This window comes from Pleurodeles waltl, chromosome 3_1 (assembly GCF_031143425.1).
Source record: "Pleurodeles waltl isolate 20211129_DDA chromosome 3_1, aPleWal1.hap1.20221129, whole genome shotgun sequence".
NCBI lineage: Eukaryota > Metazoa > Chordata > Amphibia > Caudata > Salamandridae > Pleurodeles > Pleurodeles waltl.
This window is the reverse complement of record NC_090440.1, coordinates 856,095,433-856,121,850: the sequence shown is the minus strand read 5'-3', so window position 1 is coordinate 856,121,850 and position 26,418 is coordinate 856,095,433.

Here is a 26,418-nt window from a genome sequence, read left to right as displayed (position 1 = left end):
TTTTTGGTGGCCATGTCATGATATTTGCGTTGTAGGTTGTGTCGGGAACTGCTGATAAAACTTTTACAACTTTAAAACGCAATATGGGAACACCTTTTATCCTGAAAAATCTGTGGGAAACAATTGCAGTAGACATAATGGGTCCTGTAGGTGTCAAATGTGATTATATTATTTCTGCAATTGATGTTTTTTCTAGGTGACCTGTCATTAAGACAGTCAAAGTAGACAAAGAAACAGTCCTTCAATTCCTTGACAAGATATTTACAGACCAAAGAATACCTATCCAAGTGATTTCTGATAATGGTGTACAATTTTTATCAGGCATTTCAACAGAGTGCTCAAGGAGGCCATGCAATCCTCAGGTGTTGAAAATGATGAATGGGAATTACAAATACACAAGACTGTATGGATGTATCATACTATTATTAATGAGATGACAGGGCGCACCCCTTTTGAGATTATGAGAGGAAGAGTTGCTAGGACTAAAAGAAATCCAGTATGGTTAGTTGAGAACCCCATTGTCGTCATGGATTTAGATACATGAAAGACAGATGGGAAAACACTCATGATAGTTACAAATCCATGTTTGAACATAGAAGAGGCCCGGTAGGGGGAACCAATGTCAAAGTAGGAATGTTAGTTAAAGAAAAGAAACCATGGAGAGTAAAGAAATGAGAAAGTCAATTTTCAGAACCTTTTGAAGTGGTGGAGGTTTTCAAAAATGCTGTGAGGTTAAGTAATGGTAAGATTTGGAACCTGAAACTCGTTGCCAACTTAAATGGAGAAAGGTGGGTGTATTCTAAAACACATTTTAATTATGTGGATGATTTTGACTATGACACAGATTGAACTAATAGAAACAAGGAAAGAGATAAAAATGTAGGTGTCAAAATTGATCAAAGAGTAATTTTGCAAAAGTTGATTAAGCAGGGTGAAGTTTCTGGAGTAGGAACTAGTGCTAGGTTAGATATTGAAGGTAAAAGAATCAGGAAAAAAACCTGTATGGATGTCTGATTACACTGTCTAAATTAGGTCTTTGAATATTCTGCTTTTATTTTTTTTGCTTGCTTTCTTCCACTATTTTAACTTACTAGAATAGTAGGTTATTATTCGTTATTTTACATTTGTCAAGTTCATATACATTATTTTCTGTACAGTAACATATAGTATATCAAGCATTATGTAGAGTTTTTATAAAGGGGAAAGATGTGTTGTGTCTTTTATGCTCTCATACCCTATCATTCTTACATTCCAGATTGGAATGTTAAGAATTTGAGGACTGACAGTTACACCGGAGCTCTGGGCGCAGGATGACATATATTGTAAGTGGTGCTGAGTGAAATAAAGATTGTACTTTTACCAGTTTATTGGTGATTCTTACTTTATACTCTGTTACCATGGCCTCAAAGATATAAATTGTGTTATGGTTAAGTTTAGGGTTGAAAGTATAATTGATTTAAAATGTCTTAGGGCAACTCATTTCCAAAGCAATTTCCATATTAGCCAGGTTTAGAAGTTTATCGTCTGTGTGAGTGGATTCTGGATCGGGTTCTGCTAAGGTGAACAGTGTGTCAATGTCATCAATGGTCAAGTTGCTGACTTTCTCTTTTTTGGGGGGGTTTGTGTTCCGAATTTCCCTTCAAAACAACCATTTGTGTAATTTAAGTTTCTGTGTAAAATGAAATGTCAAAGCGGCTACATGCATAATTCAATTTATTAGTCGACAAAATGATAATCCAAGGTTTAACACCTCAGTATTATTTAGAATACCAGTAGAGAAATTTACCATATTAGTAGTGTCATCCATCACTGGCCTGCCTGTAGTCCCATTGTGACAATTTTAATGGGGGATGGTGTTCCTGTTCTGTTTTCCTCTTCTGGTTTTCTTCCGACTTTGCCTTTACCTCTGCCTCTTCCTCTTACTATTTGCCTTCCTCTGTTCCAGTGTTGCTGGTTTCTTTCCTTTCTGATTAATCTGAATCCTCCCAAAAATGTGTTGGCTTTTTGGCAACACTACTTGTTGGGCCGCTGTCTCCTTCCTTAATCACATCTCCTTCGCTAAATTTGCTATTTTCACTTTTCACTGTGGTGCTCTTTGACTGAAGGTTATGCGTTGTTTTCTCGTTCCATCTTATTTTTCCATATTTCTGACTAAAGGTGAAAACTCCTTCTTGTCACTGAGGAATTCTTTTTTGTTTCTGGAGTTGGATGTCAGTCTCTAATTTTCCAATTTTCTCAGCAATTTCCAGCATCTGTTTCTGGTTGGATTCCGTGCTGTCTGAGTACCATAGCCCTTGTTTTAGCAATTGCAGTTCCTTCAGGATACCTTCCTGATCTCTTCATTCTTATTTTATGAGTATCTCTATCATTTTAATGGAATTGTTTGTACTATTTGTGGCCCTTTCCTTTAGCGTCTCTGGATTAGGGCATTCATAATAAGGGGCAAATAAGTATAAGGAGGCCTCTAGAAATGCAACAGCATTCCAAATATTTCATCAAGGTTACAGCTTTCCACCACTTAGTTATTTCTTGGAGCATTAGGGTTGAGATAAAGGGGGGTGAAATTTAGTGCGTTTCCAATGTTAATTCCCATAGGGAAAATTAAACAGCAATAGCGCCAAAACCACTGGACGGCATTACAACAAATTTGGCAGAAAGGTAGATCTTGGTCCAGAAAGAGCCCTTTCCATTATTTGGTGTAAATCCAATCGGTTGTTTTTGAGAAATTAAAGGAAATCCAAATTTGTATATATAGGGACGAGAAGGATTCGCAACCCCTCCCGATCTCATGCTGAGATCTCATTGGTTGGAAACACTTCAACAAGGAAGTGGTGGCAGCCATGTTGGGACTCGGCTTGAACTAAGTCCCAGACCAAAATGTAAAAATAAGTGGAATAGGGGCCAGGGTATACACCCTGATCCCTTAGCTCTGGTGTTTCTGGTGGTAGGGTCCCAAAGTGACCCCCCAGGGTAAAAAGCATTTTTTAAGCATTTTTGGAAGATCTACTGAAAAGTTTTTAGAAAATGAAGCACAGGCTCCTGCGCTTCATTTCCTTGAAGCCCCAGGGTGGGCCAAGTCCCAGGGCCATTGTTTTAAAGTAATGGGGGCCACCCCGTAGCCCTGGGGGACACCACCTCTCCGGGGCAATGCTCAAAATATGTATGTGGGGGCCTCTCTGCACCCCCACTCCCCGGGGACTACAACCTCCCCAGGGGAAAATGTTTTAATTCTGTGGGGGAGGCCCATTGGCCTCCCCCACAGCCCCAGGGACCACCACCTCCACAGGGAGATGCTGAAAATATGTACGGGGTTGTGCGCCCCCGTGCCCTGGGGACCACCACCTTCCCAGGGCAAAATGTTTTAATTCTGTGGGAGGCTGATGGGCCTCCCCCAAAGCCCCAGGGACCGCCACCTCCCTGGGGCTTTAATCAGAATTAAAGGTAACCCCCCCACAGCCTCAAGGACCACCACTTCCCCAGGGCATTCATAATATTGTGTGCAGGGGTTGTCAGGCACTCCGCAGCCCCGGGGACCACCACCTCTCCAGGTCTATATTAAAAATATTCATAGGGGCCCCCCTCAAGGAGTCACTGATGGCCCTGGGAACAGCCGCCCCCCCAGGGCCAGCTCGTGCTATGTCCCAGGGTACCCACGTCCAGGACATAGATGTTTGTTGTGGCTTGGCTGTAGTTTTAACAAGTGTAGACAAGTCACAGCAAACACTCCACTTTCTGACAGCAGGACCTGTCAAACAGGCAGTGTACTGTGCAAGGATGGGTGCTTATAGAGGGTTCTCCTCAGGGCCATGTAATGATAACTACTTTACATTAAAAAACATAGAAATTCATTAAATAAATCAAAGGTTACAAGGATGTTATAGTTAGGAAATAGAATTAAAAAAGCACAGAAAGTCACTTAAAAAGCAAATGTTAGAGAGGAGTCATAGTTAGGCTCACATTTTTAACATACAAATCCATGGAATTTCACCAGTTATAGTTAGAGTTATCTTAAATAACTATAGCTCGTGCCCTAAGGTAACTATAACTCACACTCTCAGCATGCACTGCCAATTACCCCACAAATTACGGCAATCGTGACATCTTTGATAACATCTTTGATAATATCACTGTAATATTTGCAGTAAAATGTTTGACAAAAAAACTGTGCATGGCAAGAATGCGAGTTATAGTTACCTTAGAGCATGAGTTATGATTACATGAGAGAGCTCTAACTGGTGAATTTCTAGGGTTTTGCACGTTTAACATGTGAGCCTAACTATAACGTCCCTATAACCTTTGGCTTTTTAAGTGAAAATATATATATCTATATATATAAATAAATATAAGCTATTGGGGGTCCCCAACAGGTATATTTAGGACCATGTTTCCATAGAAAAAGGTTTTTTTTAGTTGCCTGTATCTTTGGCACCGTTTGAGGACTCTTTGTGATTCTTGTTGCACATGGACATTTTCAGGGTGATCCATCAAGTGGGGGCTGAGAAAAAGGAGGAGTTGAAAAAGGTATGTTTCCCAAGTTAATTAGCATCGGAGTTTTGAACATGACTACCGCCCAAACCACTGGATGAAATTACACCAAATTTGGCAGAAAGGGAGCTTTGGTTGTGGAGATTGTGCATTTTGTTATTTGGTGTAAATCCATTTGCTAGCTGTTGCGAAATTAAAGGAAATCCAAATTTGTATATCTGAGGTCACAACGACTTCGCGAATAATGATGATCTCATGCAGAGATCTGCAAAGCTCTGATTGGCTGCTAACACTCCAGCCAGGAAGTGTTAGAAGCCATATTGGAACTCGACTTCAGCTGAGTCCCACCCAAAAAATGTGAAAAAAAAGAAAAGGTGCCAGGGTAGGGACGCCCTGACCCCTTAGCTCTGGTATTTGTCTCCCAGAGGGCAGAAAAATACTTTTTAAATTTGATTGTTGCTGCAAATTTGCAATGATGTGAGAAATTCACGGCAAAAATTGTAAAAAACAAGTGGGGGTTCCTGAACTTTTTTTACGAAGCTCCTGGGTGTGCCAGGTCCCATGGGCTTGATGAAATAAATGAGGGGGGTGCACAGGCCCCACTTCTAGGGCATTCAGATGCCCCAGGGACCGCCACCTGGGGATTAGATTATAATGCATGCAGGGGGTAATGTGGCACCCCCACAGCTCTGGGGAGGTGGTGGTCCCTGTGGCTTTAATCAAATATTTCCTCATGGGGAAAATCAGCCCAGGAAGGGGCCACAAGACCCCCTCCCCCTTTAAATAATTGACAGGCCCCAGGGGATGAGATCCCTTGGGCCAAAATTAGCTGGGGAGGGGAGCCGTGTTGCCCTACTCCCAGGTTTACAATTTTAATAGGCCTCAGGAAGGTGGTGGTAACCGGGGTCTGGTGGGACCTTGCGGCCTCTCTTTGGCAAATGTTAAATTTAGCCCTGGGGAGGTGGTACTTCCTGGAGCATGCTAAAGCCCAGGGGCGATCCATGTGGCCCCCCTCCATTTTTTAAATAAAGCCGCAGTGAGATGATGGTCCCCGGGGCTCATAAGAGCCCAAAGAAAGGGGATTTGTGTGGCCCCTCTCCAGTATTTTAAGAAAGCCTTGGGAAGGTGGTGGTCCCTGGGACTCCAATGAGTCCTAGAATGGAGGACCAATGTGACCTCTTTTTTTTACTATGGTGCACGCCCCTAGAACCTGGTCCACCGGGAGATACTCTGAACAAGAGTGGGAGACCGCACTTGTTTTTAATTTTTTTTTAACCAGATTTGCAGATCCTCCATGATTTTTGGTAAACATTAAAAAAAAAAAAAGGTTTTTGGCCTTAGTATGGTCCCTTTGGGAACCAACACCAAGGTTAGGGGGTCAGGGTATTACTACTCTGCCCCCTTTTCTTTTCTTCTCCAATGCTGTGTGTGGCACGGGGTTCGCTGCTTAATGGGATTTTGGCTGCAGGGCCTGGCCACAGGCCAGACACTGGTGCCAACCCATTCTGCTCATGGTACAAGTGTAGGGGGTAGGCTGCAGGGCCTGACTGCAGACCAGGCCCTCTGGCCAAACCCCATCATGCATTGTGTGGTTAGGTGCGTCTAGGGTGTAGGCCGCAGGGCCTGGCCGCAGGCTAGGCCCTGAGGCCAACTTCCGCCAAACATGGCCAAAGACCATTTGGGGTGAGGCATTGAGTGCTAACAGGGGGCAAACCCCCACCCCGCACAGCCAAAGGCCGTTTGTGGTGCATGGTTCAGTGCTTATGGGGGGTTGGCCGCAGGACTTGTTGGACTCATGCCCTAAGGTAACTATAACTCGCGCCCTCCCCATGCACTGCTAATTAACCCACAAATCACATCACTCATGACATCTTTGACAGCATCATTGATAATATCAATGTAACATTTGCCGTAAAATTATTGAGGAGAAAAAGGTGCATGGCGGGGTCGGGAGTTATAGTTACCTTAGGGCACGATTTATAGTTCTTTTAGATAACTATAACTGCTGATTTTCTGTGGTTTTATGGGAGAAAAATGTGAACATGATTATAACCTCCCTTTAACCTTTGTTTTTTTAAGTGACTATATATGAAAGCTGTTGTCTGTTGAAGTAACAGGTCACAGTTCTTGTATCACAAGAGACTGTATCATATACTTCAGAAGGTAGCTTTATTTTACAATATGTAGTCACTCTAATACATACAGTTTTTCAATACTAGATCCTATTTATTGATTTATTTATTTTTGCAGTTTTATATAGGAAAAACATGACCCTTCACAATAAGAGGACAAAATTACCAAAACAGCAAACTAAGGGCTAGGTATACTAAGATTGTATTCGCAAAAAGTGGTCCCAATTTGCACTCAAATCTTTTGTGAGCCCTATGTTATTTTTCAAACTGAGCTTTGTACTAATGGGTCGGTTCACAAAATACTTAATCACAGTTGGTCGCAATTCAAGCTATGTCATGAATATGAATGAGTTGGTTGCAATTTGTGACCCACTATGGGTTGCTGCCACCAAAGGGATGGTGCCTTGCTAGAGTCAGTAGACCACCATGTCGATGACTGCTTTTGAATACAGCACTCTTTTTTAAAAAATGCAGCCCATTTTCCTGAAATGAAAATGTGATGCATTTAAAAAAAAAGAGAAAAGTTTTTACATTGCCTATTGCAGAAATGTTTTTTACCATACACAAAGGGGAGGGAGCCCCTTGGTGACCATTCCAGTTTGTGAACTAGTTACCACTACCTTTAGCAGTTGGTAGAATATTAATGTCTTGTGATTAGATTTTGTCGCAGAACAATAATTCATACCCTAAGGAGTCGCTATTTGGAAGGAACGTCCTAAACACGTCCTTTCTAATTAGCTGTTCCTAATAGTTTCCAAAGCTCATTTAGTGATTTTGTAACATGTTATCGACATGTTATCAAATCGTTAACTGGGTTTCATACATTAGAAAAAATATATTTTTTAATGCAAACCCTCTGATTTATGGACTCACAGAGTTTGTGACAAAAAAGGTGTTCATACATCTGGCCCTAAACATTATTGGAAGAGTGAACTTTCTCATAGAATCGATATACATTGAAGATTTGATGAGAAAAAAGAATAGTAGGGAGGAAAAATAAAAGCATAGCGTCTTCCTGTAAAATCAAATATTTTCAGAGTCTTTCTGTATTTCAGGTGACAAGTTTCTTTTCTAAAGTTCATCAGGAGGGCATTTCAGTGAGAGGTAGCCTGCATGGTGAAGGTGTTGCCTTACTTTAGGCAACTTTGGAACACAAATTAATGGTCACTGCTTGATCTCAAAACATAGTTACATAGTTTGGAGTGCAACATAAAAATTTGTACTTATGAAAAAATGGAACAACTGCAATTAAAACGGGAGGCAAGACATATGCTACTCAAATCACAAAGATAAATTTATTAGTAGATTTATTGTCCTGCAAATTTAAATTTGCACCTCTTCAATGAGTAACTATATATACTTTTTTCTAGTTTAAATTTACTCCTGTGTGTAAACGTACTCTTTTCCACTCCCTTGTTAAGCCTTGTGGAACTGGACTTAGAAGTATACATTTTTTACTTATAACTTTTTGTAAAGTGTAGGAAAAGATTCAACATTTTAAAAAATGAATAACATATTTTATTATGAAATATTAATATAAAATTATTTTGCATATTACTTTTACATCTAGAATTATTCAAAGAAAATGCCACAGCACATTGACCTAAATGAGTATTATTATTTGTTTAAAATACATTCGTTAAAAATAATATCTCTAAAAGTTCATTTTAAAAAATCCTGCCTATAATAAAATGTTTTCATGTATTTATTCGTTAAGCTTTATGCACAGATTAAGTATATATACCAATAATTGTTTAACTAATATATTGGAGTTCTTTATAATTTTAATAATAAAATGATAGTATTATTATTAAATGTTCTAAATAACATAACAATTATTTATTATACATATTTTTTAAAACACAATAAAAGTACATCTACATTTTAAATGTCAAAATAACTGAATTAATTTAAATATTTTTTCCTAGGGGATTTTATTTTAGGTACTTAACATTATTTCCTACGAACGTGTGCTGTGGTACCTGTGAGTGGCCATGAGTTGTGCTGGGCCTATTCTAAGGCTGGGATGGAGTACAAATATAACTGTTTTGGAACCTTTTTGACTGTAATAATTGTAAATATGCAGTTTGTGAATAGCAATAGGTTTGCTGTTTCTAGGAATTAGGCTTTTATTTTTGCCTGTCCATCCCATTTATATGTAAGTACTCAACATATAAGAAACACTCCCTCTTGTCCCTCCTACATAGCTCTTAAAATGTAACTCTACGTATTCAGATATTTCTGCACTTATGGAGAACATCTCTGTATAGAAATGATAGGAGAGGTGGAGATGTTAGTATGTAGGTCTGTGAATCTCATTTTGTAGTACTTTGGTAGTACTACTGTAGTGCTATGAACCTACCACAAGCTTCAGTTTTTGAATCAGGGTTTTGGAAAGTTAATACACTTCTTTGCAGTGAGGCAGGCATAGACTAGCAAAGAGTAGAGACTTGTTAACATTTGTGGAGTCCCAATAGCCTTTGTGGAATCGCGTTTTGTATCAATTGACATCTGACAATGACCTAAGCCAAGCGTTCATGTAAATGCTTTTGCCTTAATTCAGTTCCAGTGCTGGCATTGGTAAATATCATTCAAGGGGGATGGTGACACTAAAGACATGATATATTTGAAGAGATTAGTCTGTTATGAATAGTTTTAAAAACATTCCCTATTGGAGACGTTAGAATTTGGAATCAATTTTTTTGGCAACATTTCTAACTAGGGTAATTGGAAGAGGACAGTCAGTCGCTGACTAGGGGCAAAGGTGGTGGGTGATGGAAAGCAAAGGAGGGCTTGTCATTAAACTCTCAGTTCCATTTGGATTGAGCTTCTGTATATTTTGTTTTAAATGATTTCAACAATCTGATCATGAATGTAGCTGACCTCATAGAGTGAAAGTATTGGTACATTTAGTCAGCATCATCACAATGTTCTTCTCATATGTGGTCATACAAGACCTTTACAAAGGTGTGGAATTAATGGATAAATAAAACAGGCAAAACAACTGATCAATGAGTGACACCCTAGATAACGGATCACTTCAGGACTCAAAAGGGAGAGTGTTGGCTAGCGTACAGTTGGAAATAAGTAACTCAATATATTCTCATGTTACTTGTTGGATGCCTACCTGAGCTAGTCATTTGAGGAGGCGTGATGGACTTTGGTGTCAATCGCAACTGACAGATTAAGGAAGATGGCTGAACAGACAATAGGTCCATCATTCTCTACCTTCAGCGTTCCATACACTAAAATGACCACCAGTATAGAGCTTATTCTAGAAGAAGGCCCTTCCTTGATGGAATCCAGTATACAAGTGGATGTTGGATATGTTTTAAGGTGAGGGGCAACTAAGCACACATGATGTTTCGAGGGTATGGTAATGGTAAATTGGGCAAAGGTTTCCCAAATCAATGGGATGTAGGAAGACTCTTTTTAAGAACTGCACAGCTCTCAAACTCTTGATTGCACAAAGGAGAATCTCTGAAATATGAGGACAGTTTTACACAATAATACAAATGTGGGTGATTGTTGGACCAACTTTCTTAACTCTTTTTATCAGACAAGGACCCAGAGGAATTCAGTGTGAAGGCTGGAACAAATCAAGTCTCAAACTCATTCCATTAAAAATAGTTCTGCATCACAAAATCAGACTTTAAATCACAATACAAGATTTTATAGCACAACATTTCACCTCAAATGATGATAACACACCTTAAAATAAAACAGCACAGCAAGTAAACTAAAAGTCTAACCTCACACTAGCAGATCTTACAAAATAAAAGGAGTTCATTTCTTCACTATGGAAGTCTATATTACAAAAGATTGTCTACATTAAAATATCAAGTCCTATCCCTCAAGACTTCCTGTATCACAATTGCAGGTCCTTTGTCCTCTAGTACAAAACCTCCTTCCATTACAACCGCTGAGGAATACATATCGTAGGAGAAGGAGGGCCAGGTCCAAAGTCAGAATTCAGGAAATCTACATACAATACATTTTCATACCATAAATCTAAACAGGAACAATTTATGTAGTCATTCGTTATCCTGAAAATCTGGCATAGATCTGGCCATCATGGCCTTAAGTTGGACAACCCTGGAGAATGCTGAGCTATAATTAGAGTACACAAATACATTCAGTAACACAACATCTGGTAATTTCTTACAATAGCTAGTCCTATATTCCAATGCTGGAACTTGTCTAAGAGAGAGTGTGCATCTTGCAATAGCTGATGATGTCTCACATTACTTCGTCTTGTCTTAAAATCACTGATCCTGTATTGCAAACTGGTACCTTGCTGCAGGAGATACTCATGCAAAAATGTAAGTATCATCTTTCACAATTGTGCCTTACTGAATCTCATCTTACAGTAGCAGATTGACTACTAAAATAGACCAATGGTTAGCACTTCTGAGCTGAAAGAGGAAGCATGAGGCGTTATGTAAGGTGTTACTGTAATTATTATTATCATTATGATTATTAATATTATTATTATTGTTGATGATGATGATGATAATAATAATAATAACAATAATAATAATAACACTTCCATAGCTGTTTTTATTATGTGTTTATTCATTTAATACAAACAGTGCACAAAGAAAAGAACACAACCGTAAAAATGCAATATTAGCCAAGACTAGGCACTAAGAGTTGGCAAAATACATTAAAGCCGCTATATGCTCTACAGAGCATAAATTGCAAAAAGATCAAATGATCATCTAAAGTTAGTATTGAGTACTTCATCACAGTACTCTGTAGCGCAGAGCAGGCACATACAGAATTGTGGAGAAACAGAACAGAGGATCTGTGATTAAAGACAGCGGGGGCATATTTAAGAGCCCCTAGAGCCACTGAAGCACCACTTTATGTGACTCTCCAGTGGCACTAACCTCTGCTCCATATTTACAAGGAGGTGTAACGCCACTTTTTGTGGCATTACACCTCCTTCTAAATATGGGCCCCTCTGACACAGTTTTCTGCGTCAGAGGGGCGTGCAATGGCCATTGCTGTGGGCAGTTTGATGCTGCCTCAGATTTACAAGATTTCATAAACCTGAGGCAGTGCCAAAATCTAACGCCACCCCAGGGGTGGAGTTAGCAAGGCACAATGAGGAGGAATACTTTATTTCCTCCTCGATTTTTGCTTTTTCGAGAGCAAAATGCCAGACATGATTACTTATGTGCGGGAAGGTGTTCCTTACTGCACATAAACAATCATTTAAAAATGACACTTAGGCACTTCTGTGTGTGCTGCATTCTGCAGCACACACAGAAGTGCCAAAACGCCATTAGTGATTGTTTATATGCAGGAAGGTACAGCTTCCCGCACATAAACAATCACACCCCTCAACGTAGACATCCTTGCACAATGGTGCAAGGATGCCTATGTTGCCACTGATAGCTAAATTTAGAGCCAGCGCACTGGATAACACAGGGGTGTGCCGTATTCAATTAAATATGGCGCATCCCTGCATTGTGAAACTGACAGAGCGCGGTGCTGCCAGTTTTGGAACAGCATCGCGCTCTGTAATTTTCCCATAAATATGGGCCCAGGCGTCCACAGTAGCGTTCACAGGTCTCTCCGTCAGTGGCAATATTACAGGTGCAAGCAATTAAATTGGTGTGGCTAGTAGGTATGTCCTCAACAGACACCATGAGGCATATTTAAGAGCTCCTAGTGCCACTGGAGTGGAGCTAACCTCTGCCCCATAGTTACAAGGAGATGTAATGCCACTTTTTGGGGCGTTATGCCTCCTTGTAAACATGGGCCCCTCTGATGCAGTTTTCTGCGTCGGAGGGGAGTGCAATCGGTGTTGCCGTCAGCGTGCCACAGCAACACCCATTGCATTTTGATGCTGCCTCATATTTCCAATATTTCGTAAATTTGAAGTAGCACCAAAATATAACACCACCCCAAGGGTGGTGTTCGCAAGGCGCAACGAGGATGAATACTTTTATTCCTCCTCGTGTTTTGCTTTTTCAATGGATGCTGCATTCTGCAGCACACATAGAGAGAGCAAAATGCCATACATGATTGTTTATATGTGGGAGGGTGTCCCTTCCTGCCCATAAACACTCATTTCAAAATGAGGCGTTGGCACTTTTGTGTGTGCTGCATTCTGCAGGACACACAGAAGTGCCAAAGCGCCATTAGTGATTGTTTATTTGCAGGAAGGGACACCTTCCCGCACATAAACAATCACACCCCTCAACACAGTCATCCTTGCACAATAGTGCAAGGATGTCTGCCATGGCACTGGCAGCTAAATTTAGCGCCAGCACAGGGGACAACACAGGGGTGTGCCATATTCAATTAAATACGGTGCATCGCTGCGTTGTGAAAATGGCGGAGGCAGGCTTGCCAATTTTGCTTCGCATCACGCTCCGTCATTTTCCCATAAGTATGGGCCCATATGTCTTTAAGCCTTGACGTGCATGACATTAACTCTGCGTGTAATTTAAACTGTTCATTGCAGTTTATTGGGGAACCCAACCAATGTTTATATGCCGCTGCTCCCCCCCTTCCCCAGCAACATGCCACAATCTTCTTGGCTAACAATAGTGCCAAGGCAGAACATTTCTTTTCACTACTGGGGATCTCCTCCACCCACCACAGAAGTGATATCTTAGGAGCCATCAGTGCCCCACAGTTGACCATTTTAGTCAGAGAGGATATTACCTAGTACCAATATATCCCTGCATGCAATGGCATGACCAGGCTAGGTGCAGAAAGTTTGCCACAGAGGCACGACAATCAGTGCAGTTTAAGTCTATCCTAAGCCTATATTTCTACAGGCTCTGGAGGGTGCTAGTGATTACATGAAGGACAGCAGGCTAGGCTGGGTGCCGCAGAACTTCAACATCTTATCTGTTATCGCCTCACCCAGCTCCTCTTCCTTCTTAATCTTAACTGGGTGGTCCACAACGGGTGCCTCGCCCGATCCAAATAATAAAGGAAGGTCTCGGATAAAAGCTTTTTAAAATTGCTAAGGATATTAGGCTCCACGGGAAAAGCAGGAATGCCGACTCACATGCTCAGTGAAGACAATAGTATAGGAAAATATCCAAAAAGATGCAGGACAAGCTAACTTTAATGTTTGCAAGTGTAAGGAAGCAGCCATGTTTATATGTCTCCCCATCTCAGGAGGTCAAATGAATACGAGTAATTGCCTTTGCTTTATGTGTCACAGGCAACCTCTGGTAGTGATGCAGGCTTATTAAGCCCTGTAATATTCCACATCAAGCAGGACAGGAACCTTCTAACCATATTCATCTCACATAAAGAGATTTAACTAACAGCATGCACTCATGGATAATCGGTCCAATATCATATTGGCCAGGATCACCAAGCAACTTTCTAGTGTGGTCGGTAGTAATTGGCATAATGCTCTCTAACGTAAGTACTGAAAAATTGCTGGTAATTATTCAAAGTTTTGTGAGAACCTTAATTCAGCATTTAGCTCTATTTTCATGGTGCAAACTGCACCCCTGCGTCGGAAATGGACCAGAGGGAGAATTTTGAGCTGAGAGAATAGCAATAAATTTTACAGGACATGAACAGCAATAGCCAGCAGGCACTCACTCTCTCATAGTTTATTGCTCCTCTGCTCCTGCTGGAGACTTTTCACCCCAAATTACTCTTAATTACTCAAGTTCGAGTAAGCAGGTAATTTTGGTAATTTTACATCATGAGTAATGTGTAATTACTGAAATTACTCCAGTTACTCTGTTGTAATTAAAATGTCCTCCAGACCTACTCGCTAGAAGACTATAAACTATCCAGATCTCAGCAGCCAAACTTATCCTCAACCTCCCACACAGAACTCACATCTCACTGCACATTAGGGAACTACAGTAGCTCCCATACACAAACAAGCTCAATTCAAACTCCTCATGCACACATTCAAGCCACTACATAACTCAGGCCATACCTACCTGAACAGTTGCATCTCTTTCCACCAAGAACCCAGACAACTCCACTCCAATAGACACCAACTCACACACATTCTATGCATACACAGAACCAGATCAGGTGGACAGGCTTTCACTTACATTGGTCCTAAAGTGTGCAAACTGCTCCTCTTTTCTTGAATTCCACAAGAAGCTGAAGACCTGGCTTTTCAATTAACCAACCTACCATAGGCCTGGTTAAACACGCATATGTTCAGTGCCAGGTGATAGTGAGCAGCATAACATACATAAATACCATACCATACATACATACCATACATATACATGCCAGGTATATACATAACATACATAACATAAATACACACATAACATACCATAAAATTGGCCAATTCACTCCAAATCGTTATTAATCATGTGACATTGGCCGTGCATTACAATAATGAAACAGGTCCCAACTCCACCCCTTCTACTTCTTACCTGCTCTGATGGCCCAAACCACTCAGGAAATTTCACTCTACACCAGCTAACTCCGTCCCTATCCCCCTAACATTGAGTGTATACCAAAGTTAACTGGGTTACACCTGCTGGAAGGCTCCTACCCCTACTAGGTAAACCAAGCGGGTCAGAAGGTAACTATTGAACACTCACCTCTACATAAGCGTGATATATCTTATACATTTGTTTATGTGATATCAAAGATTTAACCAAGTAGCAAAAGGCCAACAGTTTGCGTATATGGCACAGGTGGGCATGCAGGGATGGACTAATATGAAACTATAAAATAAGTACAACTCAGTAATGAAAATTATCCCAGGCTTAAGATTAAGGTGGTCATTATGACATTGGCTGTAAATGTTGCTTACCGCCGTGGTGATGTCCGCCAACATACAGTCGTGGAGGCAAACATCCTTTCACTATATTATGACACACACACATGAAACCAATAGAACACTGCCACAAACACAAATCCGCCAGACTAAAGGTCAGTGGTAAAGTGTTGGTACGAACATCCATACTGTTACGCCAACAAAACAACGGCCATCACATTATGACCCACGAATCACCATGGCGGACATTCCATGCAGTAAACCATTGGCGGTACATACCGGCGTGGTCAAAATGGCTACCCAAATACAAGACAACACAATATTGGCCAAAACTAAAATCACACACCTGACACTCATACACACACCACACCCACCCACCAGAAAATCACAGAGGCAACTACACACACACACCACAACCACCCATAAATCTGTCACGCACTCCACATCCAACACCCCACCACATTACCTAACACCCTCTGCACAATACACACCACACAATACCCATGTCCACACTAAGACACCCCTGTTTCACAGATGAGAAAGCCACAGCTCTTCGGAGCACAGGTACAACAAGTATCCATTGCAAAGAAGATGGAGCTATGGAGGAGAATCGTGGACCGGGTGAATGCTGTGGGACAGCATCCAAGAACAAGAGGTGACATCAGGAAGAGGTGGAACGACCTACAGGAGAAGATACGTTCCATAGCAGCAAGGCACCAGCTCGCCATCCAGTGGACCGCCGGTGTACCCCCACCTCCTCCCCCACAGCTGACAGCATGGGAGGAGCAAGTCATGGAAATCCTGCATCCTGAGGGACTCACTGGAGTAGCCGTAGGACTGGACACTGGTGAGTCAAAATTTACTACTTATCACCCCATACCTGCATGCCATCTTACCACCTCACCCTGACTCCCATCACTCCACTCCATCCCACACATTGCACCTACACATGTGACTAGCCCCAATGCCAAGCCCTGCATGCCATACAAATGCATGTACACCCCTCCCAGCCCTGCATGTACAACCACCACCAATGCATGCACAGCATGGAGAACTGACAATCCCACAATACATCACCATACACAAACAAAGATGGCAGGACCACAGCAATGATATAGGGGAAGCTAGGGATGTAGAATATGTCAGCGACATGAAGCATAATACATCACTTCAATCCCCACAGGTGCCCCAGCCAATCCTAACGGCGAGGAGGTACCACGACTATCCAGTCCCCCAAAAGAAGATGCCCCCAGTGATGACAGTAACTCTGGTCTTCTAGATCTGGATGACCTCCCTGGCCCATCAGGTACCACTGGTCAGTCAGCCACCCCAGCCCACTCCCGGTCCACCACAGAGCCTCCCCACTCAGTATCCAACACCATAGCACCCACCCAACGTCCCCACACCTCTGTCCCCCAGACATGTCAATCAGCAGTGTGCCCACCTGTACTGGGACCCCAGTCCACACCTCACAGACAAGACAGTCAGGGTCCTGGGGTCAGTGGAAGTGGGCACACCATTTAGGGGACACAGGCACAGGGGAATGGGGACACTCGGAGGACAACTGTGTCCCAGGGGGAGGACAGGCCCAGGGAACCGACTCTCCAGGAGGCACTCACTAATGTCCCGGGGACTTACCAACAATCCCAGGACAAGATGGGCCAGATTCTTAACAACATGCAGGAGAACCAACGGCCAGGAGGTACACCATCAGGAGATCAGGAAAGATCTGCAGGCCCTCAACACCACCATGGTCTCCATAGCAGGGGGCTGGAGGGAATATACAGCACACCAGCGGGCCCCTTCCACTAGCCAGTCAACTTAACAGCCCACTACATCTGCTGCAGCTAGTAGATAGGAGGCCCTCCTCAGACCCACAGGCCACCAGCACTCCTCCACCTGCAGAAGGTGAACCACCCCGCAAAAGGTCCCTGAGACCCAGACAGATGCCAGAGACACTTGCCAAGACCAAGACCACTGCCAGGAAATGAGACCCTACTGAATGTCCCCCTTGTGTTCCACTCTGTTACCTTGTCCACTTTGAACTGCCATTGCCCCCCTTCCCATGGCCCTTGGACACTGAACCTGTGCTACAAACAGACTGGTCAAATACCCTGAACTTAACTCTACCATCACCCCATTCCATTGCATTATTCCTTCTATATATTTCACCACAATAAACACCCTTGAACACAACTTGAGTGATAGTGCTTTATGTGATGAAAATGTTCAATTATGTTCACAATTACATCTTGTGCAATTGACCTGAACTTTGTGATAGCATACAAATAATGACGTGTAGCCGTCTGTAGTCATCACATCAGTGCACAGTTGTAATAACACCAAAATCTGCAAATTGAGAAGGCATAGGTGACAGTCAGTTGAGAGGCAAAGGAAGTGACTGCCATCCTGCTACAGCCACGCTGAAAACAATAATAATTAGAGGAATGGTCAGTTCCACTATCTCACCTGTGTGTCATTGGAAGTACTGTTGTAATACTGATGTTCTGTTGTCCACATCCTTACCCTCTGCCTCCTCATCCTCACTGTCCTCAGGGTCCACTGCTGCCACAGGGGCATTTCCAATCTCCTCCTCCTGCAGATAAGGCACATGTTGTCTGAGTGCCAGGTTGTGCAGCATATTACAACTATCTAGCAGACCTTCTCAGGGGAGTAGCACAGGGATCCACCTATCAAATGGAGGCATCTGAACCTGGCCTTCAGGAGGCCGAAGGTACGTTCTATGATTCGCCCAATTCGCCCATGTGCATCATTATACCAATTCTCACCCCCTGTCCTGGCATTCCTCACAGGGGTCAGGAGCCACAACAGGTTTGGGTATCCAGATTCACCTGAAAGAATTGAGGGACAAACATCAGCCTGACACAATAGTATGGGATATTACTCCAGAAGTCATACACTGACATATCTTGGGTGAGGCTCACCTATCAGCCACACCCTGTGCCTCTGTAACTGTGTCATCACATTTGGGATGCTGCTATTCCTCAGGATGAAGGCATCATGCACCGACCCAGGATACTTGGCAGTGGCGTGGGAGATGTACTGGTCAGCCAGGCACACCATTTGCACATTGAGTAAGTGGAAACTCTTCTGATTCCTGAACACCTGTTCATTGTGCCGGGGGGGGAGAGAAAGGGGCAAATGCAATATGTGTTCCGTCATTCGCTCCAAATATATTGGGAATATGTCCCATTGCATAGAATCCAGCCTTCACAGTGGCCAAAACTTCCACTTGGGGGAAAGCGATGTAGCTGAACATGCGTTTGAGCAAGGTAGACAAACCCTTGCCAACACAATTGAGAACATTGGCTGTAACAGTCCTGCTGCCAAGCCCACTGTCACTTGGAAAGAACCAGTTGCCAGGAAATGGAGCACTGATAGAACTTGCACAAGGGGGGGGGATCCCAGTGGGATGACGGATAGCTGATAGCAGATCAAGCTCCAATTGAGTACATAGCTCTGTGATTGTGGCCCTGTCTAGTCTATAGGTCAGTATTATATGCCTCTCCTCCAGTTTAGCCAAGTCCACAAGGGGTCTGTACATGGGGGATTGCCTCCTCCTTCTATTCCTCCACATTGGCAGGTACCTAAGGGACACAAGAGTGAACAATGGAACCACCCACCCAGTGCAACTGGGCATGCATGTAAACGGACTATGTGAATGGCAATATATGTACAATTCACAGCATTGACACAGTTTCAAATTTCTGATTGTTGTCCACCACCATGAAATGGCGACTGTCTATCCTGTAAGTATGGACAGGTGGAAGCGATGTAACTCCGCTGGCGTTGGGCGTCATGCCAGAAGGCGATCTTGCACCGCCGTTCTATTCCTCATTGGCTAACATGGGGCTCTATGGAGTACAGCAGCAAATGAGGATCATCGGCAGTGGTGACGGTGTACACCACAATGGACGTGACTGCCATTTTCTATCTATAACCTCACTTGATTCCTGACTTTCCACAGGACCACACCTACACTGCGTGTGCTGCAATGACCTGTGTCTGGATCCTTCTATGGCCCGTTTGACTGGGGAAAGGGCCCCTGCCTTCACTTCAGAGGAGTTAGAGCACCTGGTGGATGGGGTCCTACCCCTGTATGGACAGCCTCCAGACCAACAGGTGAGTACACCATGGGGATGATGCACACAACAGGATATGGGGTATGTTTGGTGGTAGTGTACATGCAGGGCTCAGGGTGATGTGTGCGCCAATGGAGATGAATATGTAATTTGTGGGCCATTTGTGTGACAGGCCAGATTGTCTGGTTAAGGGTGTCCTACTCTCTGTATTACCTCTGCAGGTCAGCACCCATCAGAAGAAGGGATTATGGTGTGCCATCGCCAAGGACGTGTGCACCCTGAGGGTCTATGGCAGGTGGAGCACCCACTGCAGGAAAAGGTGGAAGGACCTGAGATGCTGGGCCCGGAAGACTGCAGAGGCCAAGCTGAGGATGGATTCCTAACGAGAGCGGGGTGCCTGTTGGAACCTGACACCGCTGATGGCCCGCATGCTGGCAGTGGCCTACCCAGAGCTGAATGGGCAGCAGCCACAAGGGGGTGAGTACAGTGAGCATGACAACCATTGTTTTTGGCTGGCATTGGATCCAGGAGGTGGGGTTCAGTAAGTGGGTGACCCTTAATGCCGGCTCAGACATTGCTGTTTGGTCCAGCACAAGGTAAATGGGTGAATAGCAAAATCTTGTATTTAGCTAGGTGCCAATCCAGGCCTTAGTGGGTCCCAGGAGGGGTGCAGTTGGCGGTGGATGGCTATCATCTTGCTGGGTACCTAGCCAATGGAATGCCAGTGCGATGAATAGTGCCCAATCGTGGTCCCTGTGTGTGATGGTAATGTGTATGCCATCTGTGGTGTTGGTGCTGTAATTGACCCAGTGCTCCCTTTCTCTCTCTCCTCCCCTATTTTCTTCTGTCATCCTGTCCATGTGTGCATTAGCATCATCTGGCATAGGAGCAGGGGCACCAATGACTGAGGGAGCTTCATCCCACAGGACCCAGGAGGCAGAGTCCACTGATGCAGAGGGGACCAATGGGACGGAGGGCGAGGGGAGCGCCACGGCAGAGACAGAAGGTGACAACACTGACTCTGATACCTCCTCCGATGGAAGCTCCCTGGTGGTGGCAGACACCTCTGGAACCACCCCAGCTACAGGTACAGCTGCCACCTCCTTACCAGCACCGCCCTCCCAGCAGCCCCCCACCGAGTTGGCTGTGCCCGCTCACCCAGGAGGGTGGGCATCTCCTTCGCCCCAGGCACCTCAGGCCCTGCCCCAGTGAGCACTGCTGCCCTCAGTGAGAAGGCTATTGACCACCTGAGGTCCATCTCTGTAGGGCAGTCAACCATAGTGAATGCCATCCAGGGGCTGGCATCACAGATGCAGCAATGCGTTCCTGGAAGGCACCCACAGTGGGTTGCTGGCCCTACAGAGATCATTTCAGGCTCTGGTCTCCTCTCTGATGGCAGCCAGTGTCCCTGTTCCTACCGTCCCCCCTCAAACTACCATTTCCCAGTCCCAGTCGCCTCATCCCTAACCCATCCCATGCACACATACAGACAAGCATGCACACAAAACATCAGACAACAGTAGCACAGTCAAACACAGGCAGCACACTTCAGGTCACAAGCACTCACACAAACAACAGTTAATTGCACATACAACCACATTCACTGCCTCCACTGTTTCCCCTTCCTCCTCCTCCTCCCCCACAGTTACATCCTCACTCACACCTGCATGCAGTGCATCAACAGCCACCACCACCATCACCACATCATGCAGCACACACACCTCACTTGCAAACACCTCCACAACATCCATCCACGCGTCCCCTTTGTCCTCACCTGTCCTGTCTGCCCCCCCCAAGAGACACAAACGCACACACTCAGACTCCCAACAGCCATCCACCTTACACATGCGCACTGTCCATGCACCTGCACCCAAGTCCAGCAGACGTACACCTCCGACAACACTCCCTCACCTCCACTCCCATCCCTCCTCCCACATCCCACCCCAACGTACCTAAGAAGCTTTTCCTTGCCCAACTTGAGCTCTTCCCCCCTCCACCCCAGTCCTGTCTGTAAGAGCAGGGTCCCAACGATTCAGCACAGCACCTCAGCCAAACAGTCTGCCACAGCTCCCATCAAATCCTCAGCTGCTGGCACAAAGGGGCCCCAGAGTGTGACTGCTGCCACTCCTACTGTGAGCACACCTCTTTCTCAGAAAGGGAGGACTAGGTTGGTGACAACCAGGGGACAGGAGACGGTGGAGTGGAGGCACCTCCATGTCCTGGAGACATAAAAGGGAAAGTTCCCACTCCACCACCCAAGAAAAGGAAGGTACCCACTCCACCACCCATGAAAGTGAAGGTTTCCACTCTACCAGCAGTGGGCAAGGTGCCCTCACCTCCAACACAGGCAGCCAGGGTAACACCTCCATCAGCAGTGAGCAAGGAGCCCTCACCTCCAGCAGAGGCAGCCAGGGTAACACCTCCACCAGCAGTGAGCAAGGAGCCCTCACCTCCAGCAGAGGGCATGTAGGCCACCCACCAGGGACAATTGGGCATGGAGCCCCCTCCAGAACCAGTGGGCATGTTCCCCACTTCAGAGACTGTGGCCTTGCTTTCCCCACCAGGGACAATTGGGCGTGGAGCCCCCTCCGGAACCAGTGGGCATGTTCCCCACTTCAAAGACTGTGGCCTTGCACTCCCCACCAGAGACAATTGGACATGGAGCCCCCTCCGGGACCAGTGGGCTTGTTCCCCACTTCAGAGACTGTGGCCTTGCACTCCCCACCAGGGACAATTGGGCATGGAGCTCCCTCCAGAACCAGTGGGTATGTTCCCCACTTAAGAGACTGTGGCCTTGCACTACCCACCAGGAACAATTGGTCAGGTAGCCCCCAGAACCAGTGGATATGTGCCCCACTTCAGCTAAGGTACCCCCGCACCCCACACCCCTTCCCCCCGAGGTGCCTGCCCATTTCTAACATGATGCCCCTGCACAGTGGAGTCTGGATACTCAGGAGTCAAGTTGGGCCTTGGACTGTGCCCTATGGCCATGTGGGCCTTTTGGACTTTGGACTGGCCATTGGCCCTTTATGAACATTGACAGATGCTTTTGCTTTCTCATGGACAATATGGTGGCTGTTGGCATCAAATAACAGTGTCAGTTAAAGCTCAATCTGGTCCTTGTTTTAATTAGACGTGGTTCCTGTGAAATTGGTTTTACTCTGCAGCTGGTTGTGTGTATGATGTGTGTGTGTGTGAATGGTGTGTGTTGTGCGTGTGTGTCACTTGCCTTTTCCTCCCTCCCTCCCTCCTTTGTGTGCCAGGTGGCTGTACTCACCGTTGTCGTCTTTGTTGGCGTTGGTGTTCCAGAAGGACCATAGCGTAGAAGCGCATCGGGAAGACAAGAAGTTCCGGTTCCATTGCCGCGGCGGAGTCCTCTGTGTACCTGTTGGTGAGTCTTTCATTTTCTGTGTTCTGTTTCCACCAGGCTTTTAATGGCATTGGTACCGCCCCAGAAATCATGGAGGTTTGCTGTGTCATAATATGGTGGGTGGTACCTTGACTTCCACCTGGCTGTTGTTGGCTACCGCTGTCGTCAGTGGTATTAACGCCCTGGCGGTTGGTGTCGTACATTGGCTGTCTATGGGAGGAATCATCGCCATGCTCATAATTTGGAGGTATTACCGACACTTTAACAGTCACTGTCAGTGTCATAGTGAGGACCTATTTAAGTCACGTCATTCTAGTCCGTGCCACTGAGCATGGAAGATGATGATTGCGGATTGTTATGGTTGTGGAGTTGCTGGCTTGTTCAGAGCAGTTGCTTCAGAAATGTGAATGCCTGTTGCAGTGACTGAAATATGTGTTGCTTGTCATGGTGGGTGACCTTTAGCCAGTATAGTGTATTGAATACCATCTTTCAGCTGCTGCCTCTTAATCCGAACAAACGTCCTCCTTCCCTCTTGCACAGCAATGCTGAATTCTGGGAACAGGAAGATCGAATGGCCATCAAATGTTATGGTGCACTTCTCATGGACCAGCATGAGGGCAGTGTATCTATCCCAGAAATTGAGAAACCTTGCAACTTTGGGGTAGGCACTGGCTGCAGATGGGATCTCAAAATAAGTGACATTTGGCTCTCTCCACCGCTAAGACGTGTTAGAAGGCCCCTGATCCAAAAACAGTCAGCAGCAGCCATTCCACGTAGTCCTCCTGTCTTTTGGTAGTGGTAAATTTTGGGAGGCTCAAAATGTGAATGTAGTTGCATCTGAATCTTGCCTTGAGATCCTCATTTTTGGCACTAATGACATTGTGCTGCATGGGCTCTCATTATCCTAATGAGGTTGCTTGATTTGGGCAGCAGCATCACCTAAATTGTGGGGAACTGAGTCCAATCCCACACCATTAAAACAATTGTTGGCCTAATCCGTTACCGGCCAACTAGCATCTCTGTCCAAGAGCATGATGTAATGACTTCTCAGGGAAATCGTGGTGAATCAGATTTCATCCTTTTCTCTCAGTTACATTAGTCTCACATATCCAAAGATAAACAGAGGCAGAAAAGGGTTCAATAGGATTTATTGACTCAGCTGCGTCTTAGATAAAAAAGTATGAATTGCAATAATTAAAATGATGAAACATGCTTGAAACAAAATGGTGACAAGAAAAGTGAACCAAAGGAAACATCCCACCATACTGTCACTATTCGGTTCCTTCCTTAGCTGTGTTAGAGCCTAGCATGATAAGCCCTAATCTTCTCTTCAGGACCCCCTTGGGAAGACATCATCCCCCATACCTGAGTAAGGAAGTCTGTTGTCGACAGAGATACCATCCCCATACAGGCCTGAAAACCGGTAGTCCCAACAAGCAAATGTAGCAAAGTCAATCAGAAAACGGTCGTGGTCATCTGGTTGGAATCTCCCTCTAACATGCATGGGACAGAGAAGTGTTTTTATAATAAAACAGCTGATGTTCTAGGAAAATGTCCACATGTAAGGATGTATGTGTGTCTGTGAATGTTGGATACACAGTGTACCGCTTTGCCGTCCACCCTATCTGGCTGCAGCCTTGAGGAATGCACAATGTGAAAGGAATGTCTTGCTGAGAAATTCAATGCTTTCCTAGGTGAAAGAACAACTAGATAAAGAAAATAAAACAGCACCACAAATGTGGCTGATTCTGAAATAATTAAATGAAGCCCAATAAAATATAACTAGGCTAAAGGGCACAAGCAACAGGTCTACATGCTAAAATAACATACCCACAGACAGCATTAAAATGGCTAGACAACAATTGAGCATCTTTTCATATTTAGTAGCATTTTGTCTTTAGTATTGAGACTGCGTTCTGCATCTCTATTTCACTAACTCCAACATCCTGTCATGATTTTTCAGCTTGTGTGAGATAGAGTCCATTGTAAGGTTAAGGGTGTCAGTCTCAGGGCCTGATTATGAGTTTGGCGGTCTGAGGTTCACCACAGTGGTGGCGGTGGTCTAACGGCTGCAGTGTTGGCGGTCTGACCACCGGATTACGATACATGTAGAAGACAGACCGCAATGGTCCCTCCCATACTGCCAGCAAATCTAGACTGACACGTTGGTGATGTAGGCCAATGCGTCTACCGGAGAGTGGGCTGCCAGTCCAACCACAATCCCAATAACAATCTTGCTTTCTGCTGACGTGACAAAGGCGGCCCAACTACCACACTTGAGCAGGCGGAAACAGAGGGATATATGGCCGAAACGCACCTTTAGACAGTGTCACACATCCTGTGCCACCATGGAGCAGATACTATAAGTCCTGCTGCTGCTTGTGCTGCTCAATGGTGCACTAATTGAGCATTGTGGTGGACAGAACCGACGGTAAGCCAAACACCTACCCATTTCCTCCAACTCCATAGCAAATCGATGGGCCGTTATTGACCTGGTATGTGGACTGTGCTCCGTGGCCCAAATATATGTCATGTGTCTTGGTTCAGAGTTGTACACAATGTATGTCCCAATCACAGCCCCATGGAGCTCCCTTTGGCCAGGGCACTGACATTGCACTGCCACACTCTACAAAATTTGATATGTGTGCACATCCCAGTTTTAGGTATAGTGATGTGTTCGTAACAGTGTGTCACACATCCTCATCAATATCATACATCTAAATTGAAGTGACACCATCACATTATACATATGCCATGGCCTGTCGTGACAGGCCATAAACATCTGCATGGATGTGTCATCGAACCCAAACATACCTTTCCTGTAAAATCCTTGTAATGGACTCACACATATCACCCACATTGCAAGAGAATGTAGGGTAAATGGGCTGCAGAATAATTGGTGTGACAAACATCCAAGCACACAATGTAAACAATCCCTGCAGAATACGGATGGTAGCATCAGGGGGACCCCAGGAAGGCTGCTGCCCTGGGGCACATTTCACTTTGCACATGCCTCAAAACCACTATTTGCACAGGAACAGTGGCGTGATGAATATCAGTGACAATCAAAAGCATAATCAAGTGTCACACCCATGTGGCAAAAGTGCAAGTCTAGGAAGCAAATACACCAGTAACAGCATGGGTCACACATTTAGATAAAGTATGTGTAAGGTACACACATTAAAATGGACACATGTACATTCAAACGTATAGGAAGATAGCACAATTGAACACCCTCCATGTGAGGAAAACAAACCTCTAGCTTGCACACGTTAAACAAATGTCCAATCTAAATTAGGGGGAGAAATGTAACACTATAGATGCTGACATTGGCCAAGCCAATAAGAAATATTTACCATATGAAACAACAACCAATGCAATGCCAACCCAATTGGATTACATCCCAAGCATCCATCCATCTAACATTTCCTTGTCCTGGGTGACACCTGCACTGGTTTCAAAGTCAGATGTTACCAACCACATCAAATGGCTCTTCAATCAGGGTGAAACAGACACAACTGTAGTCATACATCACAAATTATTCATGAACATCAAAAAGGTAGAAAATTAATTGCAGTACCAATGTAT